Source organism: Anneissia japonica, unplaced genomic scaffold (genome assembly GCF_011630105.1).
Source record: "Anneissia japonica isolate Jap-2015-1 unplaced genomic scaffold, ASM1163010v1 scaffold288072_len178204_cov163, whole genome shotgun sequence".
In the NCBI taxonomy this organism is placed as follows: domain Eukaryota; kingdom Metazoa; phylum Echinodermata; class Crinoidea; order Comatulida; family Comatulidae; genus Anneissia; species Anneissia japonica.
Genome location: NW_022719055.1, coordinates 91,792 through 97,427, shown reverse-complemented (window position 1 = coordinate 97,427; position 5,636 = coordinate 91,792).

Here is a 5,636-nt window from a genome sequence, read left to right as displayed (position 1 = left end):
CGCGTCCGCGATCCTCAGACGGACGTCGAGTACACGGACGCCTCCTCGGATCTCCTACCGACGTCGAGTACGCGGACGCGTCCGCGAATCTCAGGCGGACGTCGAGTACGCGGACGCGTCCGCGATTCACAGACGGACGTCGAGTACACGGACGCCTCCTCGGATCTCCTACCGACGTCGAGTACGCGGACGCGTCCGCGAATCTCAGACGGACGTCGAGTACACGGACGCGTCCGCGATTCACAGATGGACGTCGAGTACACGGACGCCTCCTCGGATCTCCTACCGACGTCGAGTACGCGGACGCGTCCGCGAATCTCAGACGGACGTCGAGTACACGGACGCGTCCGCGATCCTCCGATCGACTTCGTTAAGGCAGACTAGACGAGTCTCTATTTCAACCTTTTCTGACAAAATTTTTTTTCTGAAACTGGAAATAATTCGTGTCCGCGGCCCGACGACGGATGTGGAGTGCGCGGACGTCGAGTAGACAGACGTGGAGTACGCGGACGTCGAGTAGACGGACGTGGAGTACACAGACGGACGTCGAGTACACACTCGCGTCCGCGTCCCGCCGACCGACCACAGGTACGCGGACGTCGAGAAGACGGACGGACGTCGAGTAGACGGACATGGAGTACACGGATTTCTGGACTTAGAAAAATTTTCGAGATTTCTGGACTTAAAAAAAATTTTTTTCGAGATTTCTGGACTAGAAATATTTTCGAAAGGCTGGACGAAAGTCTGTCGAGTCTGCTCTGATGTCGAGTACACACTCGCGTCCGCAGACCGACCTCGAGTACGCGGACGTCGAGTTGACGGACGTAGAGTACACGGACGGCTGTCTAGTACACACTCGCATCCGCGACCGCAGACCGACCTCGAGTAGACGGACGGATGTCTAGTACACACTCGCGTCCGCGACCGCAGACCGACCTCGTGTACGCGGACGTCGACGTAGAGTACACGGACGGATGTCGAGTACACAATCGCTTCCGTGACTCGCCGACCGACCTGGAGTACGCGGAAGTCGAGTAGACGGACGTGGAGTAGACGGACGGATGTCTAGTACACACTCGCGTCCACGACCCACCACCGACCTCGAGTACACGGACAGACATCGAGTACACACTCGCGTCCGCGACCAGCCGACCGACCACGAGTACGCGGACGTCGAGAAGACGGACGGACGTCGAGTAGACGGACCGATGTCGAGTACACCGACGTGTCTTCGACTCGACTACCGTCGTCGCGTACGCCGTTAAATCAGACCAGACGAGTCTTTATTTCAACTTCGAAAACATTTTTTTAAACTGGAAATAATTTTGTGTCCACGCCCGACTACGGACGTCGAGTACGCGGACGTCGAGTACGCGGACGTGGAGTACACGGACGTGGAGTACGCGGACGTGGAGTAGACGGACGGACGTCGAGTACGCGGACGTGGAGTACACGGACGTGGAGTACGCGGACGTCGAGTAGACGGACGGACGTCGAGTACGCGGACGTCGAGTACACGAACGTGGAGTACACGGACAGACGTCGAGTAGTCGGACGTCGAGTACACGGACGGACGTCGAGTACACGGACGTGGAGTACACGGACGGATGCCGAGTACACCGACGTGTCCTCGACTCGACTACCGTGTTCGCGTACGCCGTTAAGGGAGACAAGACTAGTCTCTATTTCAACTTTGGAAACATTTTGTAAAACTTGAAATTATTTTAGTCCGCGACCCGACAACGGACTTCGAGTAGACGGTCGTGGAGTACACGGACGGATGTCGAGTACACCGACGGATATCGAGTACACCGACATGTCCTCGACTCGACCACCGCCGTTGCGTACGCCGTTAAGGCAGACAAGACGAGTCTCTAATTTCAACTTTGGAAAAATGTTCTGAAACTGGAAATAATTTGTGTACACGATGTCGAGTACACAATCGCGTCCGCGACCCTCCGACCGACCTCGAGTACGCGGACGTCGAATAGACGGACGAATGCCAAGTACACCGACGTGTCCTCGACTCGACGACTACCATGTTCGCGTACGCCGTTAAGGCAGACAAGACGAATCTCTATTTTGAAAAATTTTCTGAAACTGGAAATAATTATTGTTCGCGACTCGCCAACCGACCTCGAGTACGCGGACGTCGAGTAGACGGACGCGGAGTACCCGGACGGACATCGAGTAGACGGACGTGGAGTTCGACGACGGATGTCGAGTACACACTCGCGTCCGTGACCCGCCGATCGACCTCGAGTACGTGGAAGTCGAGAAGACGGACATAGGGTAGACGGACGTGGAGTACGCGGACTGATGTCGAGTACACAGTCGCGTCCGCAACCCGCCGACCGATCTCGAGTACGCAGACGTCCGGTAGACGGAAGTGGAGTGCACTGACGGACTTGGAGTACGCGGACGGGTGTCGAGTACACACTCGCGTCCGCGACCCGCCGACCGATCTCGAGTACGCGGACGTCCAGTAGACGGAAATGGAGTGCACGGACGGACTTGGACTACGCGGACGGGTGTCGAGTACACACTCGCGTCCTCGACCCGCGGACCCATCTCGAGTACGCGGACGTCGAGTAGACGGACGTGGAGTGCACGGACGGACTTGGAGTACGCGAACGGGTGTCGAGTACACACTCGCGTCAGCGACCCGCCGACCGACCTCTAGTACGCGGACGTCGAATAGACAGACGCGGAGTGCACGGACGGACGTCGAGTGCACACTCGCGTCGGCGGACACACCTCGAGTTCGCGGACGTCGAGTAGACGGACGTGGAGTACGCGGACTGATGTAGAGTACACACTCGCGTCCGCGTCCCAACAACGTATACCCGACCCGCCGACGGACGTCGAGTGTCCTCGATCCTCGAAAGATGTCGAGTACACGAACGTCGTATCTAATTAGATTTCGAAAAAAAATTTCTGAAATCGGAAAGAAATTGTGTCCGCGTCCGCGGATCTTCGTCGGACGTCTAGTACACGGACGCGTCCGCGGATCTTCGTCGGACTTCGAGTACACGGACGCGTCCGCGGATCTCCGACCGACGTCGTGTACACGGACGCGTCCGCGGATCTTCGTCGGACGTCTAGGTGTTCGCGACCCACCAAGGGAGTTGAGTAGACGGACGTGGAGTACACCGACCGACGTCGACTGCACTCTCCTGTCCGAGGATTTCCGACCGACGTCGAGTACACGGACGCGTCCGCGGATCTTCGTCGGACGTCGAGTACACGGAGGTGTTCGAGACCAACCAAGAAACGTCGAGCACACGGACGTGTCCACGATCTCCAAAGAACGCCGAGTACACGGAGGTGTCCGCGATCCTCCGAGTCACTTCGAGTACACCGGCGGACGTCGATTGCACCGACTCGTCCGCGGCTCTCGGACGGACGTCGAGTACACCGACGGACGTCGTGTATACGCACGTTTCCGCGATCGCGGACGAACTTCTAGTAGACGGGACGTAGAATACACGGACGAAAGTCGAGTACACGCTCGTGTCTGCGAACCGCCGACTGCCTTCGATCTCTAACGAAAGTCGAGTACACGAAGTACATTCTCCGATGGACGTCGCGTACGCGAACGTGTCCGCGACACTCCGAAGGACGTAGACAGACCTCGAGTACACCGATCGAGTACGCACCAGTCGTGACCGTGTCCGCTGTACGGTTCAACGGATCGGCCTCGGAGAAGCTGGACTTAAAAAATTTTTCGAAAAAGCTGGAAGCACCGGGTTCATCGATTAGGCGTCGGACACGGCATCGCGTCCACGACTTCGGTTCACATCCACACGTTCGAAACAGTTTTTAAAAAAATTGTTGAAATTTTTTTCTGTTTCGAACGTGTGGATCGAACGTGGTCGGCTCCGTGTCCGGCGCCGCCGAGTACACGACGGTGTGCCGTGCACGTCGTCGAGTGCACGAGACCGGCGCCGGGTAGACAAACACGAAAATTTGAATCCAAGTTGTGGATCGAATCATGATCGCCGTTCATGATTGCTGGAGACCGGCGTCGAGTACGCCGTCCCCTCCACAACTTCCAATCCCTCCGGGGTTCGAACGAAGTTGGAAACAGGAGCCGGAGTTGCGACACCGCCGTGTGTGTGGACCGAAGAGCAACCGAACGATCGATCCGTGCACCGATGACGTAGAAGAGAGGTACCGATGACGTCACCACCTCCCATCTAATAAATCTACGATCTTGAACATTCCATTCGAATTAATTTCCTTGTTAGACGTTGATCGAAACCAGTCAGTTACAATGCACCTGCTGAAGATTATCGTTTCGCTAATTGTCTTGTACATATGTTTGGCAGCAATATCTAAACGGACGGGTAATGAGCGCCCTGGCCAAATGGTCAAGCTTGCGATGATTTTGTTAATTTTCGATTTTTTTTACACAGTTTTAAAAATGACCGTCCGATGTTTCATAGAAGAGTTGGCAATCGTATCGAAGCTTGAGACGTGCCATCTGCTTTAATTGGATATCATTATGCTGATCGTCGTGTACACTCTTTTGCCAGCAATCAATCATTGGACCGTTATGGAGCTCATCGGCCATCTAACCAAAACTGTAATATCTGCCATGGGATTCATTTGATTCCGTCTATCGTGTACGGCCGGATTTTTTTTTAAATTTAGGTTGAAAAAGACTAATAAAAGAAAAGAAACACAAAGAAATATTTTGTATGTCTGAATTTATTGTTTCTCCTTTTCTTAACCAATCCTGGGTTTAATTTTTTGTTTGTTTTTAAGACGGCGGATGTCGTCTGACCACGTTACCGGCAACCAGCGTCCGCCTGTCTTCGTCGACGGAAGCCAGCACCAACGGAAAGGTCGAGAGATGGTGATGTAACCTTCGTTCTGCCTGCTGGCCATCTCGGCGGTCACGCCGTCGAACGAGGAGGCGTGCATGTACGGGATGCTGTGCCTGACGTGCTGCGTGACGCTCACCGCCTCGTCGTACGCGGAGAAAGCTGGCATCAGCGACGAGATCTCGAGTCGCTGTTCCTGGGCGAACTCGAGACCCGGTACGGAGGACCTGAAGCTGACGCTGGGAGCGTCGAAGTCGAACCACGTCAGCCGCGCCAGGGCGAACGCCAACTTCTCGTCGTCGGCGACCTCTGGCACAGCGAACGAGAACGCTATCGCCGGATACGCAGCTGCGAACAGTCTGATGGCCTCGTCCGTGTCACATCGCGATCCCAGAGACGAGTAGCCGTCGTGCTCCGGAACCGGAAAACTTGGAATCCACCTCCTCAGGTAGGCGACGAACTTCCTCTTCCTGTGTCCGTCCACGCGTTTCTCCAACTTTTCCAGGAAGGAATCCACACCCTCCACGGCTCGCGGGATCGTCCACGGACGGTGCGGGTACAGCGGTGCCAACGACTTAAGGAGATCTCTTCCGGTCAACTCCTCGTCTCCTCGCTGCCAGTCGGCGCACAGACATCCGACGACGGCGTCGAAATCTTTGAACAGAATCAGTCTCTTTCCCATCTCCTTGTACAGGGTGGCTCGGAGTCTCGGCAGATTCCGCAACTCGCCATCCAAGTCGATGCGCAGACCGTCGAGAAGATCGTGACGTTCCAATCCCAATCTTTGCGCTTCCAAAGACAGTGTCG